General features: G+C 36.7%; 1 protein-coding gene across 9 annotated transcripts in view; it reads right to left on the bottom strand.

Moving 5' to 3' along the window:
- LRRC4C (leucine rich repeat containing 4C) overlaps nucleotides 1-23,464 on the bottom strand; it is a 1,396,296-nt gene that overhangs the window by 205,778 nt on the left and 1,167,054 nt on the right. The gene's annotated exons all lie outside the window — the stretch shown is intronic.

Here is a 23,464-nt window from a genome sequence, read left to right as displayed (position 1 = left end):
AAGCTCGGTAGGAGAAAGCAACTGTAAAGGCGAGATAGGATCCTTCAGCCTTGTGGAGTGTTGCAATAAATTGCTCTGTTCAGTTTGTACAAGACATTCCGGACAGTTTGACAACTCAATTCCAACTCGCATCCTTCTGGATGTATGCATTTCTGTCACATCATATCATGGGAAAACATGCCTCTTTTCAATCCCTCTGGCTGGGGGTTAGGTGGGGGTGGGAAGGATGGAAACTGGGGGATGTGCCATTAAAAATCCATTAATTGCTCCTTTTTCTTCATCTCTTTCTGTGAAACAAAATTATATTCAAAGGAAAGAATCTATAATCATACATTTAAGGCCATTCCTAGAATGGCTCAGGAATGTGAATCTGAGAAAAGTGCAGGACACAACATCACAGATTTAGGTGAAGTCCACTTTTAAATACAGATATCTACCAGTTTTTGTTTTGTTAAAACCCTTACCTTCTATCTTGGAGTCAATACTAGGTATTGGCTCCAAGCCAGAAGAGTGGTAAGGGCTAGGCAATGGGGGTCAAGTGACTTGCCCAGGATCACACAGCTGGGAAGTGTCTGAGGCTAGATTTGAAGCTAGGACCTCCCATCTCTAGACCTGGCTCTCAATCCACTGAGCTACCCAGCTGCCCCCTCTATCAGTTTATCTTAATGAAAAGGTTAGAATATGAAAACTATTTAAAATATCCTCTCACTGAGTTTTCCCTATGGATCTTTCTAAACTGGAAACACCCTCATATATGAGTAGTAAACTCCTTGCTCCTTGAAAGTTAGAGGATTTCACATCTTACTTGGCTTTAATCTGAATAACAAATTTGAGTCTGCAGGGGAAAATCATGGACGTGGGAGATGATTTATTAATCATTCTCTTAAGTCTGGGCAGCTTTGGTGCCCTCATGAATTATATCACTATGAGAATTTGGCATTTTCTCAATGTCAAAAGAAATCAAGGAAGCTTCTTCTCTCCCACCCCCCACCCCCCATGTATTAGGTAGACACCTATGGTAGATTTATGGGAGAAAATGGATTAGAGTCACACAGAATAGGCAAGCAAAGGATGTTTGTTGTCTGCTTCTCTGGAAGGAAAACCTATGTTTGATGAGATCACAGATTCTATTATTGGATTAATGGAAATGAATTAAGTGAGGGGTGATTGCATTGTTTGTGCTTTTTAATGAATAATACATTTTAAGAAGATCTTTGTTTTAGAGGTGAAAGGGATTTTAGGGGACATCTTGTCCGATTTACTTATTTGATAGATGAAGAAACTGAGGCCCAAAGATATTCGAATCTGATCATAGTCATACATAAAGGAAGTGGCAAAGATGACATTTCAATTTGGTCACAGGATGAGTACTTTCAAAGAACAAAAATGGCAGTTAACCAAAACCTTAATTTGGCTTCAAAAACTCTTTATCCATAAAGACATCTCAATTATAGTTTTCAATTAACAAGTCATAAAATGTAGATTCAGTAGTGTCTCAAAATAGCTTCAAAGAAAGCTAAAATGTACTTGTTTTGATGTGAGATAGGCACTCTGAAATGGAATTTTTTCTTTTCTTTTTTTTTTGGCATTCTTATGGCACAGGTAAGAGGAAATAAGCAATTATATAGGGCCTATTTGTGTCAGGTACTGTGCTAATTGTTTTACAAATATTATCTTATTTGATTCACATAGCAACCCAGCAAAGTAGATGATGTTATTATCCCCATTTTACAGATGAGAAAAATGAGGCCAACAGTACATGAATCACTTGTCTGGGGTCCCATAGCTGGTAAAGCCTTCCTGACTAGGCAAAGTGCTCTGTCTATTCCATCAGTAAGCCTAAAGGTAGAAAAAGAAAGACAACTATCTGCTAGATTTCTTTGCTGCATTTTTGAATGAAGTGATCTACCTGACATAAAATAGGGAATATGGAGCAGAAGGAAGAGGGAAGAAGCATCTTTTATCCACAACGCTTGCCACTTTTTCTATCACTGAACCACTTTTACGAGATTGTGAGCAAATGGCTTTCTCTCTCTTAATTGATATGTCCTCATCTTTAAAAATATGGAACTTATAAATAGTCCTTAATCTGTGGTCTGAGATGTTTTCTTTTAAAAAAATGATGACTTTCAATATAAATTATTTTCCTTATAATCCTATGTATCCCTTCTAGCATTAATAGTTTATGTTCTAGAGAGTAGCTTCGTGGCTCAGTGGACTTTTTTACCTGGGTTCAAATCTGGCCTCAGATACTTCCTAGCTATCTTACCCTAGCCAAGTCACTTAAATCCCATTACCTAGACTTGCTCTTCTGCCATAGAACCAATATATGGTCTTGATTCTAAATCAGAAGATAAGAGGTCGTTTTTTTCTTTAATAATATTTTTATTTATTTATGTGATAAAATTTCTTCTAGCTCTGGTAAATATCATCTCTGTTCTAAGGTCCTCTCTAGTTCCAATATCTATTAACTATGATCAACAAGCCTGTCTAGCTCTGATGTTCTGTTATAATTTGTACAACTCCATGAAGCAAAGGCAATGTCTGAGTGTTCATGAGATTCCACATCCTTAATGGTGGATGGTGAGGAAAATGGCAGAACAATGGGCTAAGTCATGGGAGAGTGAAGAAGGACAGTTCTCCCATGTTGACATTGGATAGACTGGGGTTGGGGAGATAATTGAAAATATCTCTGTACTGTCCTACCTCAGGAAAATAAGACCTTCATAGTAATTGACAATCATGTCAACTCACTCTGATTTAGAGCTTAACAGTTTACAAAGCATTTTCCTTATAGCTATCCTGCTGAGATAGGCAGTGCCAATCTCTCTTATTATCCATGCAGGGAAATTAGGCTTTGAAAAGTCAAGTGACTTGTTCAAAGTAGAGTAAATGGTGGGGTCAATGCATTAATGATATCATCATCATCATCATTATATTACAATAATCATATTCTTTTGATCCATCCTTCAAATGAAGTTGATATTCCCACATTATTCTTCTAATTTAAAAAGAACCTTTCAATTATTCTTTAATGTTTCTAAATTAGTAATATATTTCTAAATATCTAGATGAATTAGAAAATTCTCAGTCTGGCATTTAAAATACTTTACAATTTATCTTCTGTCCATCTTTTTTTTTTTTAATTTATGTTATTTCCTATCATGAAGTCTTTTATTTTTTTTTCAGGTAAACTAGTCTGCAGATGGTTCCCATTCTCACTCCTAGCCATGTACCTTTGTACAGGCCAGTCTCCATCTGTGAAGTACAATTCCTTCCCACCTTTGAGTTTTGGATTGCCTTGTCTTGCAAAGCAAAGTTCAGGCACCATCACCTTCACAAGACTTTTCCTGAACATGCTCCCTCATTAGAAGTGTTCCTTATCTCTTTCAATGATCCATTCTATTTCTCTACTTAACTATCAATAGGTTGAACCCCCTAGTAGAGTATAAGATCTCTGAGGGCAAAGAGTGTTACATTTTTGTGCTTGCACCCTCAGCACACAGCATCTCTCTTCAGGTGGCATATAAGCTAAAATCTATTAACTGCTGCCTAGTTCTAGGCACTGTGCTAGGCACTGGTTATAGAAAGACAGAAATAAAAATCCCTACTTCTAGGAACTTACCTTTAATGTATGGAGATACAACTTATACACATATAAAGAAATACAAAACACATACAGAGAATAATGAACAATAAGCAATTAATTACTGGGGTATATGGAGTGGGACAAAGAGCTGGCAAGATCACGAAAGATCATATACTTTAATAAACACATGTTAATAATAATAGTTAATATTTATATACCACTTTAAGGTTTGCTAAGCACTTTACAAATATTATTTCATTTGATCCTCATAACAACCCTGGTAGGTAAGGATTATAATTATCTTTATTTTGCAGATGAGGAAACTGAGGCAGACAAAAGTCAAGCTACTTCTTGGCATCATACAGCTAGTGTCTATCAGGTACAATTGGAACTCAGATCTATCTAACTCTAGGCCCATTGCCCATCTAGCCACTTTTCCTATTAATTGATTGATGCAGGAGACATTCATTACTTAAGGTGAACTTTAGAGGAAACTAGGTATTTTAAAAGGTCAAATGATGAGTAAATACTTTCTAGGCATTGGGACCAGCCCATTAAACACTGAGAAAGGATTTTTTTTTTTATGCTGAAAACAGGCTGGAAAAAATGGTATTTCTTAACATAGAAAACAATAGGCTCAAGCTTGTTTGTCTAGAAGGTAGAATGTGTGAAGAGGATCATTTTGCAATAAGCTTGGAAATCTAAGCTAGAACCAAATTATGAAGGGATTGGAATGCAAAATGGAAGAGTCTGCGTTTCTTTCCTCCTGGCCTTAGGGAGGAATTGGAGAGTTTGGAGCAGGGATTAAGTAGGAGCACATGCCTAAAGGTCAGGAAAATCACTCCAGCATCTGTGTGAATGTTGATTTGGGGAAGGGAGAGGGGGACAGGGAGAAAAAGAAGAAAATTATTGCAATAGTCTTTGTGGGAGGTGATAGAAAATGAATAAAAATGGTGACCGTAAGAGTACTGACAAGGAAATAGATTTGAGGAAGGATGGGAAAGACGAATGGAAAAGAGTTGGTAAATTAAGAATGAAGGAGAATGAAGAATTTTCCCTATACATATGTTAGATAATAAATAGAGCATTTTAGGTGGCACAGTTGATAGAGCTGCAGTCCTGGAGTCAAGAAGTCTACTCTTCCTGAGTTTAAATCCATTCTTAGACTCCTATTAGCTTTGTGACCCTGGATAAATCACTCAACTTTTGTCTCAGTTTCCCTATCTATATAAAATGAGTTGAAGAAGGAAATGGCAAATCAATATTGTATCAATGCCAAGAAAACTTCAAATGGGGTCATTAAGAGTTGGACACGACTCAATAATAACAACAATGAGAAAGCACTTTATCTCATTAAAACAACTTTAGGACATAGATATTATAATTACCAGGTCACATAGCTAATATATAACTGAAGTAGAATTGGAATTCAGGTCTTCTTGACTTTCAAGTTCAACATTACCCACTATACTACCTAGTTTGTTTGAATGTAATAATTGTTGAAGTCAACTTAAACATAACTGATACATATATGGCATTTTTAGACTATAAATTACTTATTCCATATTATCTCATGTGAGCCTCAAAATCATTCTGTGAAGTCTGCATTATATTTATTCTTATTTCATAGATAAGCAAACACTGTTTAGAAAGGGTAAATTAATTACCCAAGGTCATACAGGATTTATCCCAACTTAAAAGTCCTTTCTAATAAACCATCCTGCTCAAATAAAACTACATGAAGACAGAGGAATAAATAGATAGATAAAAATTGACATATTTATGCTCACACACATTCATATCTACCTGGCTATATCTATATATTCTAATAAGAAAATGTAAGTGATTTATTTTTTTATTTTAAGTAGAAGAGTTTATTCAAAAGCCATTGTTATCTTCAGTCAACAAAATATTCAAAAAAATTTAAGTATCTTGAAGGAGGTAATTATTAACAAAAATATGAATTGTTAAAATTAGCAAATTCTCCTTCACTTCTTTGGTTTAAAAATTAGAAAAAAAAAACACATTCTGTAGAAGAAGAAGTGACTTGAGAAGAGTTTGAATGAGATATACAGATAATCCTGGTAAGGTTTTCCTTCAAGGACATCTCCTCAGTCTCCTTATTCATTGGGAATTATCTGCTGAGAAGGCGATAAGCCTGTTAAGATGCTATATCTAAAAGACTATGTCTAGTGGAATCTTTAACACCCAGCAGGGGACAGTAGCTAGTAACCAGAAATATAAAATAGTAGAAATAATGAATATCATTACTTAGTAAACTTTTTTCATAAAAGTTTGTTTTTGTTGGTGTTTGTCAATAAATAGGCATTTGTTTACAGAGGAGAGTAGCAACTGTTGTAATATTATACCAAGGATAAAGATTAGGTCATCTTTGTATCTAGCACTTAAAATGCCTTTTTCAAAACAACCCTGGTGAGATTGGAGTGTAATTATTTTCCTTCTCATTTTATAGATGACAATTAGAGATCACAGAGGTTAAATGACTTGCCCAGGGTCACTCAGCTAGTAAGTACCATACTTAGAATTTAACCCCTTGTCTCATGAATTTTCCAACACTTTTTTTCCTCCTACATCCTAATACTGTGGCAAGGGTTGTAGTATTGTTGAAATAGACAGCTTCATCTTCCTTTTAACATCGACATGCTTAGGATATCTTTAGGGGAGGGGAATGAGGGATAGTGGAAATTTGGCTCTTGAGAGCAGCAGAGGAAATTTAGTCTTGTTATGGTTGGGGGTGGGAGAATCCTAAGAATTAGATTTATTGGAAAGCAGATAGGCTACTTGAGAAGTGGGAGGTTTCCCTTCTCCCTTTCCCAGAAGTCTTTAAGCAGAATCTGGAAATTGTTTATTAAGTATATTCAGTGGTAATTTCTTGTATATATGCTTTGGACTATATGGATGCTTGATGCCCCTTCCAACTCAAATTATGATATTCTTCATATCTTTAAGTTTACTTATTCATTCCATTTATATGCCAAGTTAGCTGCCTTTATTAAGTACAAATTCAAAGCAAACACTTTTGGCAGTGTCAAATGAATTAAACTACTTCCATTCATTCATCCACTCAACCATTAATTCATTCATTCATCCATTCAACCATTAATTAATTAATTAACTCATTCTTTCATACATTTAAAAAGGTTTTTTTGGGTGCCAATTGTATGCAAGGCATTTTCTTAAGTGCTTTTTAATAGGATTGAGGAAAAAAATAGGACACTTGCTGCCTTCTAATATGCAGTTTCAAATTGTGACAAAGTCAAAAAGGCTAAGCTTAGGGTAAGCTTAGGCTAAGCTTCCTCCCTCCCGTCCCTCCCTCCCGTCCCTCCCTCCTGTCCCTCCCTCCCTCCCTTCCTTCCTCCCTCCCTCCCTCCCTCCCTCCCTCCCTCCCTTCCTTCCTTCCTTCCTTCCTTCCTTCCTTCCTTCCTTCCTTCCTTCCTTCCTTCCTTCCTTCCTTCCTTCCTTCCTTCCTTCCTTCCTTCCTTTCTTCCTTTCCTTCCTTCCTTCCTTCCTTCCTTCCTTCCTTCCTTCCTTCCTTCCTTCCTTCCTTCCTTCCTTCCTTCCTTCCTTCCTTCCTTCCTTCCTTCCTTCCTTCCTTCCTTCCTTCCTTTCTTCAGAATATGAGTCATATCATGGGATAGTGAAAAGAATGCTATATTTGGATTTAGAGAATTTGGGTTTAAATCTTGCCTTAGCAGTTACTACTTAAGTGACCTTGGACAAGAAATTTAACTTACCTAGACCTCAACTCCTTAATCTGTTAAAAAAGGAAAAAGAAGATAGACTAGATCAGAGGAGTCAAACACAAGTTGCTCAAGTGCTAGGAACCAGGTTGAGATGTAATTAAGGAATGTTTGGCAACTAGGTGGAATGGTGGATAGAGGGTTATTCTGATGTCAGGAAGATTCATCTTCCTGGCTTCATATATGACTTTTCAGTGGCTGTGTGACTCCAGGCAAGCCATTTAAAACTGTTTGCCTCAGTTTCTCATCTGTAAAATTCACAAATATCAAACCACCTCGATTATCTTAACCAAGATTACTGGGTTCACAGTCATAAATGTATAAACAATAATAACAAAAAGGGAATGTTTAACTATACATATATATGTATATAATATACATCAGAAGTAATGTTAATTTGTGGCTTTCTAAGTCAATAGTAGCCTACAGGAATCGCATTCCATATGAGTTTGACATTAATGGACTAAATAATTTTCAATGTATTTTCTAGTCTTCAATCTTTGACTCTTTCAAGGATGAAAGTTCAGTTTCATGATTAATAAAGTACCCTCTAGTCCTAAATCTCTAATCTATAAAAATAAAGAGGTTGGATTTGATGGTATCTAAAGTCTCTTTTGGTTCCTGAATTATAATTCTTTGTATAGGGCACTACCATCAGAAATGGTAAACAAAATGGCTCAGAAGAATGTTTGCAATTTGATATGTAGAAGGGATTTTCAGGTTACGAGTATAGGTAGAGGTTATGAGTAAATTTGACACTGACAGTCTATAGATACTGAAAAGGACAACTAGGAAATCTTAGGCACAAGAGTTGGCAAGAGAAGTGAAATATGTACCCCTGGGACTACAATGGGAAGCAGAAGAGATTTTCCAATCCATTTTTTTGGATAAGGGCAAGGGACTTCTTCCTTTTTCTCTCTTCATCTAATGATCAAAGGAGCCAATGCAAAAATAAAGCAAGTCTTTTTTTATTATAACATGGCCACCAATTTCATATCCATTTTGCTTAAATTACATTCCAAAGATCTTGTTAACTGGCCACAAAAGCACCTGTGGAACACAATTTCTTTTCTCCTTTATTAAGCGTCTCTAAGGGAGATGGTATTTGTGCATAGAAACTACACTGTGGTATTTTTGTGCAATCTAAATTAGGATCCTTTGCACCGGGAAGAAAATTGCCTGCAAAGGTATCTTTAAAACTCCACTAGGAATTAAGAGATGGTGTGAAACCAGTTGTGTAATTTGGCGAAGACAGCTGCATTTTATCTGGCTAAATCAGCATCTGGTACCTAAGGGAAAACTTATATAAGTATGTAGACTAGAGCTCTGGAAGGATGATTATGGGGGCATTTAATTCAAACCTCAGTCTCCATTCTTAAAATAAAGAAACTGAGGCACATGGGGAGAGACTGGAAGAATTAGGATTTAAGGCTGTCATGGTTGCTCTTTCCATCACTCACCAGGATGCTTAATGCTAGTCATTAATTTTAAAAAATTGTCATCTGTCAAACAGCAAATCTCAGGAAAGATGGGATTTGTTAATACTACATAGAGTTCAGTTTTAGGGAAAAATTGAATGGATTTCATTATTCATTTCCATTATGGGGTGAAGACCTATTAAGGATATGTGTGATCAGAGAGTTTTTATACACACAGCATTTCTCTAGGAGCTAATTTCTGCTTTGAAAAACCTGCTGATTTGTGCAAATCAAGTTACCAAAATTCATTTAGGTAATGGGGGAAAAGAGAATATCCTGGATAAGGCAATTTACCAGGTTGGCCACCAAGTGATAATCTTTTGATCCATGGAAACTCTATAAGGTGACTTATTAGGGCAGGAGGAGAGGAGATCTGAAAAGTCAAGAAATAAGCTTCTCACCACTAAAATCTTTGACACCTTTTCAGTACCAGAAAAGGACATGGATTTATTAATGGAAATGACATTCAAAATAGATCCTCTCTTGTGCTTGAATCTAAAGGTGCCCAGGGCTTTATCACCTGCTTTCTGTTCACTCTCTTTTATGTTATCTCTGAATAATATTGGAAAGTGAGCTCCTAGAGAGTGGGAGCAGGCTTCTTTTTCCTTTTCTATCAACAGTCTTAGCACACACAGTCTTTGCTTATTGGTGGAAGGATTTCTAACATTGTGAAAACATGCATCATGGAAGTATTTCAGCTTTGTATATTTGTTTTCTTTTCCTTTCTTTTTTTTATGGCTGCTAAATAGAAATAACAGTCAGGATCTCTCATTTTGAATCTTTTCTTTGTCATATTCAATGTCAGTCATGTCAAAAGGCTTTTATTATAGGCATTTACTTTGTGTCAGGCACTATGCTAAGTACTGGGATACAAAAAAGGGGGGACAAAAGCATTCACCACCCCTCAAGGATTTCAAAATCTAATGGAAGAAACAACATGCATATAATTGTACCTACAATTATATTTAGTATAATTGGAAATTGAAAGAAAGGTCACTAGTAGTGAGGGTTAAGGGAGGTGGATGGAAAGGTCTTCTGTAAAAGAGAGGATTTCATTTGGGTCTTAAAGGAATCCAGGGATTCTAGAGAGTGTAATGAGGAGGCAAAGCATTCTAGGGCATGGAGGAGACAATAGAAAGTCATATACAAAAAACATCAAAAAGCAAGAAGGCAAATATTGGTGGATCAGAGTGTAGAGGAGAGTAAAATATAAGAAAGCTGGAAAGATATTAAGGGGCCAGATTGTGAATGGTTTTACATGTCAAATAGAGCCTTTTATATTTGCTCCTGAAGGGAAGAGGGAGGATGTCAATGGAGTTTATTAAGTAGGAGGGTGACATCATCAGACCTGTACTTTTCAGAAATACATTGGTAGAGGTTGGTCTGAAGCAGGGGACTCATGGCAGACAGACCAAATATAATGTTCTTGTGATACTACAGGAGTGAGATGAGGACTGGTACCAGGATGATAATATTGTACTGGACAGAAATTCTGTCTCTCTCTCTCTCTCTCTCTCTCTCTCTCTCTCTCTCTCTCTCTCTCTCTCTCTCTCTCTCTCTCTCTCTCTCTCTCTTTCTCTCTCTCCCCCCTCTCCCCCATATTGTGAAGGTAGAAATAAGAAGACTTGATAATATGTAATAAGTGGAAATATGGAATAATTGAGGGACAAAGGAGTCAAGAATGACACTGAGATTGTGAGTCTGAAGGTAGTGGTAATCTCAAATACTCATAGTGACATTTCAGAGAGGGAAGGGTTTGAGAGTAAAAATAATGAGTTCTGTTTTCCATGTGTTGGCTTTGAAATGCCTATGAGGTATCCGTCTTGAGAAGTCCAAAAGGCAACATGAAATTAGGGCTTAGAGGAAAATTTTGGGCAAAATATATGCATGTAGGAATCACCTGAAAAGAGATGAAAATGGAACTTTTGGAAGTTGCTGAGATCTCCATTATAGAGAATGAGAGGAAGAAGGTTCAGGGACTTAGGGGACACTTTTGAGCATGGTTGATGATGGTCCAACCAAAAGAGTCAGAGGAGAAGTGACTAAATAGTTAGAAAGAGAATCAAAAGAGAGTAAATTTACAAAAATCTAGAGAGTGGCGAATATCCAGGAAGAGAGAGTGAATGACAATGTCAAATCTTGCAGAGAATTTAGGAAGAAATAAGATTTGAGGAAAAGTCTACAATGAAACATACACACACACTAATTCCTTTCATGGCTTAACATTAATTTATATCTTCTCAAACAGTAATTTTGGAACTAAAAGACCTGGGTTGAAATAATTGGCTCTGTTTCTTGCTACTGTGAGATTAAAAATGAATAAATACTCAAAGTATTTATTATATAGAATTTAATAATAATAATAAAGTGAGTAAGAAAGGGGTTAATTCAGCCAAGTGAGCAGAGCTCAGAGCCAGAGACACCCACACCTGCTGCGCTTTACCAAAAAACCCAAACTCCAAAAAGAGCCCCACGTGGGTCTCAGCCAAATTTATCTTCCAAGCCTCTGTATATAAAATGAGAATGTAACTTAACAGGATGCTGGGTAAATGTAGTTCAGGTGTAGCAAATTGCTATTTGCACACTACCTATGTGGCCCCAAATAAATCACTTAAATTCTCCAAGCTTTATTTTTCTCATCCGTAAAATGTGGGGATTATATTAGATGACCTTTAATTTCCTTTTCAGTTCTATGACCCTACACCAATATGGCACCATAGAATCAAAGAATAATAGCATTCGTTATATTTTTGGGAATGATGGAATACTACTAACAATCGATATTTTGAAAACAATTTTGCACGTTTGAAAAACATTTTCTGAACAATGACTATGTAGACAATAAAGCAAATATTACCTCTATTTTACAGATGATAAAATTGATGAGTTATAATTACTATTTTGCCAGTTTTCAGGTAGTACTTGTTTGGAATGGTATTCAAACTCCAATCTCCCACATTAAAATCTACAGTCCTAACCTCTAATCCTCCATCCAAAGCAGAGGATTGTTCACAAATTATCACTCAAGCCATACCTGAGTATCTCAAGAGATGGGGATCTCACCACTTTCTGAAACAACACATTTCATCGCTGGATGATTATTAGAAAATCCCCCATCTCAGAGTCTGAATCTCTGTAATTTTCCCTCATTGATCTCAGTTATGTCCTTGAGAATAACATAAAAAATGAACAAAACCAAATGAATCTTATCCTGTTCTAGAGGATACTTAAACATTTGGAGACATCAATCATCACTGTAAACAGCCCCCCAACATACACAAACACATGTGTATTTTATACATATATGTATGTACATATATTCATACACACATACACCTTCATGATATATGATGGACATTCGAGTACAACCTCACAAATGCTAGCTATCCAGCTTACACATTTTTTAATATGAAAAGAATTTACTGAGCTAGAAAGATGGATTGAATCAAAAAAGAGAAAACTGAATGGAGAAAAATGTAAAGCTTACAGTTTAAGGAATTAACCTCATAGCCATAATATGTAGAAAATATTACTGAATATAACTTTACTGTGGGGAACAATGGAGTTGAAATGTTTTGCAAGTGTTCTCAGTAAATAGGTCTCCATGATAGTGTAGAGAAAAAAAGGGGGTGAAAGCAGAGGAAAAGTCGCCTGAGCTCTGACAACCTCCTGTACTCCCATCAAAGCCCTGCAAAAAAAAAAAAGCCCCCTCCCAGTGTGGGATTGGTCCATTTATAGACCAGTCCCATGCCAGGACCTAAAGAGAAGGGAACCCTGGGAGTGCAGGGAATGCTGGGGAATATAGTCCCCCAGCATACATTGTTTTAAAAAAAACACAAAATAGCCAAATGATGGCCACATTTAGAGGAGTCAAGTGCCCTGAATGAGAGAGGTGATAAACCTGCTACACTCTGCTCTGATCTGTTCAGAGCTCTTGCATTGTGTTCACTTGTCATTGTCACATTTTTGGAATCACACTGACAAACTACCATGCTTCTAGCATGGTGAGTGGACTGGAGACCATAGCTCAAGAGGATTAGCTGAAAGAAGGATGTATATCCAGGAAGAAGAGAGATGGGGAAGAAATATATGTTCAGGAATTTTAATGACTGCCATGTGGAAGGGAGGTCAGACCTGTCTTACTTGGCCAAAGAGGGCAAAAGTGGGAGAAATGTAGTGATAAATTTGAAGTTCTGATGTTTGGAAAATGCTTCTTAACTGGATAGGTGAAAAGTTGGCATAGGATTGCTTGGTGAATGGTATTCCTTCCTTCTCCTAGTTGCAAACTTCTCCCTCACCTTTGCTTCTTCCAATCCACTTATCCATCTCTACCTGCCTTCAAGAGGAGGCTAGATAACCACTTGTCAGAGATCCTGTGGAGGGAAATCTCATTCAGAAATACATTGAATTAAAGACCCTCTGGAGTACCTTAAAACTTTGAGACTCTGTTATTTGGGGTATGCCACCCAAGGACACTCAACAGGTTGAACAAGAATAAAAGTGAAAATTGAAACCCAATGGATAGATTGGCATGTAGCCAATGGCATCAGCCAAATGGCTGATGATTGAAAGTTGTGAAGACTTCATTTGAACCTGGGTTGCAGTGGTCCCATATATTCTCTCAGGTAGTCAATGAAGACAGAATTGTCTAGGCTTAGTAGAAAGTAGAACGTGAGCTCCTTGAGGGAAGGCATTTGCATTCGTATCTCCAGTGTATAGTCCATGTTGATTAATCACTCTGTATTTAGAACTATAGATAATATTGTTTTTTCCAAGCTTTTTTCTTCTTCTTTGGATTACTCAAAGTCTTAAACTAAATCCATGACACATCTTACAAACACTTGTTCAAATGTTCTGTTCACAGCAAAGTACGACAGGGAAAGTGGTAAGTACCAAACTGCCAACATCACTCAATGCTATTGAATATTACAGAAGACACCATCCCACCCCCCATCCATTCCATAGCAAGCAATTTCCCATATGGAATTTCTTGATACTATGGGGGTTTGGCAGCCAAAGCACTTTTCCTTAGGGTGCTGATGACAAGCAATGCAATTAAACAGAATTTCAAGTCATTAAAGGGTGTCTCTAAATGCCTGTATAGTCAAATGCCACAGAATTTCAAATGGAAATGGCAGGAATTAATTTCCCTGAGAACAAAAAGAAAAAAAAAGAAAGAAAATGGAGCTGAGATGCACTCCTTGTAACATGATATGCAGATTAATTGTACCAGCTGACTGATTGATAGAAGTGATAAAAAGGTGTCTTTCCCAGAGATAAAGCTCCTGGAAACTGAGTTTGGGGTGCTTTCTATGTCTTTGCTGTCTCTATTTTAATCTCTGTTTCTTTCTGCCTTCCTGTCTCTCTCTCTCTCTCTCTCTCTCTCTCTCTCTCTCTCTCTCTCTCTCTCTCTCTCTCTCTCTCTCTCTCTCTCTCTTTCTCTCTCTCTCTCTCTCTCTCTCTCTCTCTCTCTCTTTCTCTCTCTCTCTCTCTCTCTCTCTCTCTCTCAAATACACGAATTTTCAATATGCTAAAGGTGAAATGTTTGCTTCTTGCTATCATTCTCTACTTTCTTCTCTGACTCAAAGACTATTCCTTTGGACACAGCAAGTCTGAGGGGGAGAAGAGCTAATTCTGGATCAAAGTAAGAGAGGAGACCATCAGCACATCTGGAGTAGGAACACTCTGCCCTTCTCGAAAACTATCCTGGCTGTCCCAGTTAAGTCAGCAAGTATTCATGGAAAACTCAGTGACTGCCCAAACAGGGTGAGATCAGTAAACAGCATCAAAGGAAAACTACAGAACAGGCCCAGGTTTGTAGCTTGCTTTCTCCTCTGATGTTTCTGCAGGTAGGTCAGCCTGGATGTTTGACAAGAGACAAAACTATTGCCATCCATATAAATAACATGAATGACATTCACGATGCGCTTGGGCTATTAGGGGGTACGTTAAATAGAGGAGCAGGGCTGGAGTCAGAAAGACACATCCTGAGTTCAAATCCTGCCTCAGGCATTAGCTGCATGACCCTGGGCAAGTCACTTCACCCTGTATGCCTCAGTTTCTCCTCTCTAAAATGAGCTGGAGAAGAAAACGGCAAACTACTTCAGTATCTCTGCCAAGAAAAACACAAACGGGATCATAAAGGGTTGGACAGGACTGAAATGACTGAAAACAGCATAAACCTGGAGTCAAATGAAAGAAAATTCTGTGTTTTTCTTAACTTGCCTGAAAGATTCAAGTAATTTTGTATCAGTGGAAATTCAATTCAATACATTTCAATTTAATTAACTTCAATTCAGTTTGTTTAATTCACTTTACTGATTATTAAAATAATATTTATTAGGGACTTTCTATATGCCAGGTATTCTGTTAGGTGCTGGGGATACAGAGATAAAAATTAAATGATTTCTGACCTCAAGGATCTTACATTATACTATGAAATAAAACATGCACAAAGATCAGTAAGTACAAAGTATACACAAAGGAGTGTGTGTGTGGGGGGGGGGGAGAGGGAGAGAGGGATTCTAGTAATATTGGACTACTTATGCAAAAAGCATGTGGGCTGGAAATGGATGTTCTTGTTCAGGGAATTCCTAGTAAACCAGCTTGATTATAACTGCTGTAAAAATGGACTTGAATCCAGGACTTCAATCCTCAGAAGTCCTTGCTCCACTTCCCCAAAATGCTTTGTAATCTCACTGATTTCTCACCTGGGCTGAGAGCAAATCATTATTTAAAGGGTCTCTGCCCAAGGTGGGCTCTCTTCTCTTCCTGTCTCTGCTGGCAAACAGAGATGTCTCATGATGTGAGTGAAATTTGGGTGAAGACTTCAAATATTATCCTATTTACCATCAGGAGTCACATAAAGTTTTGGATTAGGAGAGTAGCATGGAAAAATCTGTTTTAGCAATATCAATTTTGAAATAGTCAGGAAGATGGATTAAAGAAGAGACAAAAGGTGGGTAAACTGATTAGAATGCTATTGCTATCTCAAAACAGTCCAAGAGAAATGGGAGGAAATCCGGAAATAAAGGAGAAACACAAGAAATGTTATGGAATTAGAATTGCCAACTAATTGGGCATGGGGAGTTGAATGAAGGCAAAGAATTGAGGATGCCTCTAAGGTTGCGTACTCCAACACCTGGAAGGAAGACAGGGACCTGAGCTGAAATGGGAAATTCTGCATTTGGTTTTAGATGAACTGGGTTCAAGTGCTAGCTTCACTCTTTACCTGTAAGATAGTGGGCAAGTCATTTCTTCTTATAAGGACTTGATTTCTTATCTTTAAAGATGGAGTTAGGCTAGATGGTCTCTAAATTCCTCTCCAGTTTTAGTATGCTATGATCTAGTTTTTTTTTTTTAATGCAGTATTTATCCTTGAAGAATGTCCCAGAAAAAATGTTATATTGTTGTGTATCCTTGAGCTAATTATTCAGCCTTTCTGAGTCTGTTTCTAGATCTGGACAAAATTTCAGTACATTCTGACAATTCATGATAATGTAGTGGGAGTAATTACAAAGAGGGGAAAAATTATTTGGGGAATAGAAAATCTGTCTATATACCTTAAATTAAGTGCAAACTGCAAACACTTAGTAGCTTAATTAACCTGGGTAATTAACTATAACTCTCTGTGCCTCAGTTTCCTCATCTATATAATGGGGACAAAGACAGCTACTAATTTATGAGGTTGCTAGAAAAGAGAATGAATGAACATGTAAAGCATTTTTTAGATGTTTCATATAAAAATGCTATTTATTACTATCAACATCAGTAGTGATATAATCATTATCATCATTCAGAAAATTCCAGTTGTGCAATGGGAGGAGTTAAGCAAAGAAATGGGAATATACATAGACATGCATACATATATGTGTGTATAAATGTATTTTTTATATAGATTTGTGTATATATAGTTGAAGTTGTGTCTATACTAAATATTGCTAAATATGATAATGAGAATGAATATAATTAATCCCCAAATACAAGTCTGAAATAATTTTTGTAAGGAACACTTAGATAATTGAGGGAAAATGTTGTTCAGGGAGTAGGAGAGTTATCACTTGAATTTATCTATGTAATTCGCCTTTGTTTGCCACTTTTTTCTGAGTGTAGAAACAAAGTCAATTATAATTTTAATAATATCATCTTACATATATATAGGTTTTAACTGGTGATTAAGTACTTTCATATCTCATGTAACATTTGATTGTCAAAATAACCCTGTGAGTGAGGCAGACAGATCAGGGATTATTTTCTTTACTTGATGAGAATATTAAGGTTCAAACAAATTCAGTGCCTTGGCCAAAAATATTCTGGTAAGTGAGAGGAGCTAGGACTCTTCTCTAAGTCTTTTGCTTTAATCACCTACTTTTCCTCTCTCTAGTCATCCTTTGAAGGCTACAGCAGCAAGGTTGAACAGTGTCTAGAGCACAAGATCTGAAATTAGGAAGATGTGGGTTCAAGTATGACCTCAGATACTTTCTAGCTGTATGACTGTGGGCAGGACCCTTAACCTTCTTTGCCTAGCCCTTGCCCTTATGTCTTAAAGTTGTTACTAAGGCAAAAAAAAGAAAGTTTTAAAAAAAGAAATGAAAACTTTTGCAAGATTTATATAATAATTGAATTAACATTCTACCCTGGGAGTTTATATTTATCAGATGAAAGAGGGGCACCCAGGATATTCTCCTTATTGTCTCATTGATGTAGAGAAAAGGTCAACCTCAATAAGTTGGCAGAGAAACTTTTTACATGGTGTTCTGTGATGTGGATTTCCCTGTGCCTGTGTGGATGGTGGTGGTGATATTAAATAAACTGAAAGCCTCTAAAACCCTCCACCCAATAACCATGTAATTAGAAATTCCCAGCACTGGCATCGACCTTTAAAAAATGAAGCCAATGGCATGGAGTGGTGGTGGTGGTGCAGAGAATAGCATACTAACTTATTATTACTGGGAGGAGCTAGGTGGAACAGAAGATAGAGCACCAGGTCTGGAATGAAGACGACCCAAATTCAAATCAAGCTATGAACACTCACTGACGGTGTGCCCTTGAGCAAGTCACTTAACCACTGTTTACTTTGGTCTTCTGGTCTATAAAATGGAGATAATAACAGCACTGAAGAGAGCTAGAGGGCACAGTGTACAGAGTGCTGAGCCTGAAGTCAGGAAGACTCATCTTGAGTTCAAATCCATCCTCAGACACTTACTATCTATGCCACCCTGGGCAAGTCAGTTAAACCTTTTTGACTAAGTTCTTCATTTGTAAAATATACCAGAGAAGGAAATGTCAAACCATTCCAATATCTTGGCCAAGAAAATCCCAAATGGGGTCATGAAGTTACACATGACTGAAATGAACAACAAAATTGTTCTGAGGATCAAATGAGATATTAATTATAAAATGTTTAGCATAGTACTAATCACCACCTGCCTTGAACCTCACACTGTACACTGTTTTCCAACTATTTAACATGTTTAGAATCTTGATTCAAAGGTGGAAGAGAATTTCAAGATCATCAATCCAGTATCTTCTTTTTAGAATTGAGGAAGCTGTATTCTAGGCAATTTGGCCAAAGTCATCCATCCATCTATCCATCTATCCATATTAGGTAGGAGAGTTGGGATAATTCCTCTTATTCCAACTATGGTTCTTTCTTCTGTCCCATTTTTAAAAATATTTCAAAGATCTATGATTTCCTTACTGTTAGTCCTATCTTTCCTCTGGTGACTCAGAGTGCTAATACCTCAATGACAGATAGGTGGTCATCACAGAATTTCAGAGTTACAAGAGACCTTATGGCCATTTAATCCAACCCACTGTCCAAAAAAAAAATTTGTCTGGCCTGACAAACAGTATAAATGGTCATCCACCCTAAGCTTGATGACCTCCAGTAGAGAGGGAACACTTTCCAGTTGAGATAGACCATTTCATTTTTGATTACTTTCATCATTAGGAGGCTTTGTTTGCTCTTTCTTTCTCACTTTTTCTCTCTCTTTCTTTTTCTTTCTCTCTTTTTCTTTTATTTCTTTCTCCCTCTCTCCCTCTCTCCCTCTCTTTCCTTCTCCTTGACTTTCAGTTTATATTTGCTTATTTGCAACTTCTACTATCCTTCCCAATTATGGGATGGAGCAGAATAGATTTTATTTCTCTATTTTCAAGCTTTTCAAATATTAGAAGATTATTACTTCCTATCTTCCCAGCCCCACCCCCTTTTCTTTCCAGGACAAATTTCCCAATTCCTTTACATGATTCTCATATAAAATAGATACCAGGTCCTTTACCACTTAGGCTGACCACTGCATGATTTTTAGCTTTTTCATAAACTTCAATGTTTTAAATTAAAATTTTTCAGCTAATGAAATTTATTTTTTTTCTGCCTCCTACCTTATCCATCATTGAAAAAATATAGAGAAAAAACCTATAACAAATATAGTAAAGAAAAAAAAACACCAAATACCCATATTGTTCATGTCTAAAAAACTATTTGACATTCTATATCTTGAATACATTACCATTCTGTCAGGAGAGGGGGAGCATGCTTCATCACTGTTTTTAATACCCTTCTTAAGGGCTGATCTGATATTGAGACACCAAAATACTGAGCTGACTATGGGGTCATGGAAGTATGGAAATCAAAGGATTGTTGTCATATTAGGTAATATATGTATTTTCTAAGCTTTAAAGAGCCATATGAATGCTAGCAATTATATTTATTCAAAACCCAGCCCTGCCATTTAGTGAATCCCTGTTTGCCCTTGGGCAAATTATTTAATTTCATTCTTCTTTCTTTCTTTGTGATTAGCATACTGCCTTGATACATAGTAGGCATTTATGACTTTCAATTGGAATGATCTCCAAAGTTCCTTCTGACTCTGGAATCAAGCAAATTCAATGATCTTATCAGCTAATATTTCTCTTATGACTCTTCTTTGTTTAAATGTGTCATCATTTATTTGCCCTGGAAATTTGTTGACTAATAGTGTTCATGTGCATCTCTTATGCTAAGCAGTTTATGCCTTTTTCATAAATCTGTAGTATTCAGAGTAACTTTTAATGGAAAAAAGGAGGGTGTTATTTCACCTTACTTTGCAAATCATGCAACACCATTAGCAATGACAAATTGTGTGCAAAAAAAGATACTCTCAGAGAGATGTATAACTAGGAAAGGAGGTAGGCTGATCATGCAGAGAGAGCAAGGGACAACAGATGGACAGTCTGTGGGTTGTTTTGTTACCTACATAATGTCAAGAGGCCCCCAGCATGTTGAATGGATCCTTTAAGAGGATTTGAGGGAAAATATGAATAAGAGTTATATTGGGTTAAAAAAAAACATAAGGGATGGGAAAAGGGGAAGGGTTGATTCTATACCATTAGAGGAAGTAATTGTATCATTGAGATAACAGATTCATTGGAGTGGTTGTCTGGATATATTACATTATATATATATATATATATATATATTATATATTACACAGACATGTGTCTGTATGGCTGGCTGTGTGGTCTGGAGGTGATATTCCATTGATGTGATGAAACTCATATTTGAAAACACCCTCTAATGATTTAGATTGTAATTTATTGATAATTTATGAGATCAAGCAATCGAATCATCTGTGGACACACTGGGGTTAAGTGAGTTGCCCAGGGTCATAGTTCCAAAGGCAGAACTTGATTGTATATTTTCTTGACTCTGAAAACAGTCTTAGAGATATATATTAATGGATAGATGGATAGATGGTCTGAACATGATATGATAATTCACTGACTATATTACATTGACTTCAGACTAGTTTTGAATTCCTATTATCATGATATTTCTCAATATAATATTTTAAAAGATATATTAATGAGCTTAGAAAGCATAACTTAAATCTCTAAAATATTTCTTTCTGCCTAGAGTTATTATAATTAGATTTAAATAGGAAATTATTTCATACCAAAAAATTAATACTAAATAGCTATCTGCTGGAGACCTGGATTTTTAGCCAAAGACTTTTCTTTCTCTGGTCCAAGATGGGAAATCTCAGCATGCAGATATTGATAAATAGGATGATTAGAACTTGGGATAGTTAGACATGGCAACAGGTTAGGAGAGGAAAAGTAGGGACTTTACTGGCTTAATCATTAAAGAAGGAAATCTTCAGAATGGCAGGTCAAGAAGGAGAATCACCTGGCCAAAAGGAGAGGTAGGATAGGGGAGGAAGAGTAAGTGAGAGAGTAAGCCAGATTAGACATTGAGGAAATGGTCACTAGAAGTGAAAGTTGAGTGGAAACCAGCATCAAGGTACAACCCAATGAATTAACCAAGCTAGGAAAACCTAAAGCATTACAGCAAGAAGATAAGCAAATGAGAATTAAATACCCTTTCCCAATTTCAAGGCAGGGCTGGTCCTTTACAGACTGTATTGGTTCCATGTTGCATGCTGTTGTTTTCAAAATGTAAGATCCACACAGAAACATATTGAAGGAAATATTTGTTTTCCCTGCAGAACTGGATCCTCAATGAAGGCATTCCTTCTAGTTTATACTTTAAAAAGCGTTTGAGAAATATATGCTTTTACTCTCAATCTAGAAATATCTACCTACTTAGGTCCTCAAGTTCCGCTCTAATATCCTTCACAAAACCTTTCCAAAAATCAGCCTGCCCACAAAATGTTTCATAATTAAAATATAACCCACCTAGATCTCATCAACATTTTGTTCTAGTTCAGTTGTTCAGTCATGTCCAATTTTTTGTGATCCATGGTATACAGTATATGAGGCTCTTCTATCCCTTCCTGCCTCCCTAAGTCTGTCCAAATTCATATTTGTTGCCACCACTGTGACACTCTCTTTCCATTTCATCTTCTACTGGTTGCTTCTCTTTTTGCCTTCAATCTTTCCAACATCTGGGTCTTTTCCAATGAAATCTGCTTTTTCCCCCCATTATGTGGCCAAAGTATTTATGGTTCTGCTTCTGTCTTTGACCTTCTAGTCAATAGTCTGAGTTAAATTCTTTAAGTATTAACTGATTTGATCTCCACGTTGTCCAAGGGACTCTATAAACATGCTCTGCTGTGAAGTCTATTTTTCTCCTAAGGTGCTGAATGCTAGAGCAAGACAAAGACCAGGACAACTCTAATGGTTGCCCTCTTGGGTGGTCTTAGAGACCCCTTAAAAAGTTAGCTATAACTTCTCTGACTTCTCAGGTACAGCGTAAGGGGCATTTATTAATTACCTAATTAATATGTGCCAAGCATTGTGCTTAGCTTTGGGGAGAAATTAATGTTCATCAATATTATTTTACAGAACTTTTTTTTCTTTGTCTATAAGCCATTTTGTGTTTGAGTGTGTACATGCACCAGAGTGTGTGTTTTATAGGAAGAGGACAAAAGATGGGTAAACACAGAATCTGAAAACTTAAGCATTTCTTTGTGAATGGTAGAAGCAGGTATGTGATCCCAAGAGTCCATGAGCCTTATTTAATAGGACCAAATTTATAATCTGCCAAGCAATAAATATTTATTAAGTATCTGCTTTAATTAGGCTCTCTGAAATCTTGGGGCAAAAGCAAAATGAATTGGAGCCTGGTGTCAAGGATTTTAAGGGGAAATGACCTAAATAAGGATCTGTAAAATTAATAGAAGGCAAGTCCATTGAAGGAGGGCTCTGGCATCTGGGCTATCAGGGGCATGTTCATATTGAAGGTATCTCCTGAGCTAAGTTTTGAAGGAATAATCCCAAAACTCAGAGTATGGTAGGAGTGTATTCCTGCCATGTGGTATGGCAAGTTTGGAGGTCTGGAGACAAGAGTGTGTGAAGAACAGCAAGCCCATTTGGCAGAATTGTAGAGTGTGAAAACGAGCAATAATGTGCATTAAACTTGGGGAAGAACATCAGGGTCAGAATGTAAAGGGCTTTGGGCACAGAGTCATCTTAAGACAACTCAAGGCATTACATTCATGCAATCTTCCATGCCCAACAAATTGTGCAGCATTAATATGGACCCAGCTTTAATAGGTACAAGGAATATTTTTATCACATATTTCTCTGCAATGTACTAATAGGGACGCATCCTCTAGTTCACCTTGCTTTGTGGGTTGAATGGTGTTTTGTTTTTATTTATCTCCTTTAAAAAAAATTAATGGGTTTACTTTGTAGATAAGGTTTCCCAAATAGTACCCTTCTCCCTCTTTTTAAATTAAAATGCAAGTCAAAAATAGGCACTGAATCCATCTATAAATGCAGGGTTTTGCTTTTCATATGTAAAACAGTTACCTGGTCCAGGAATCTGGGACTTTTCTTGGGCCAACCTATTGCTCTGCCTTTTGAAACACTTTTCCAAAGCCTTAAAAGATACTCTTTGCCTGGCAATTGGTAACAAAGAAATTTAATTTGAACTTTGGAAAAGCCCTAGCAAATCTTCTCAGAATATAAAGGCTCAAAGACCTCAAATGAGGCCAGTATTTTCACACAACCAATTGGAGCAAGCTTTTTGCTTTCAATTTAAAGAGTTTTGTTTTCCGTATATTAATGAGAATCAGGATGGAAGGGGCATGAGAGGCTGTCTAGTAAACCCCACTCTGACTTCAGTCATTGTCAGACTGTTTGCTCCCCAAAAGAACTAATGAGTTAACAACAACAATAATAACAAAATG

Source organism: Monodelphis domestica, chromosome 6, assembly GCF_027887165.1.
Source record: "Monodelphis domestica isolate mMonDom1 chromosome 6, mMonDom1.pri, whole genome shotgun sequence".
Lineage (NCBI taxonomy): Eukaryota > Metazoa > Chordata > Mammalia > Didelphimorphia > Didelphidae > Monodelphis > Monodelphis domestica.
Note: the sequence above shows the minus strand (reverse complement) of the source record. Positions and strands in the feature narration are given on the sequence as shown.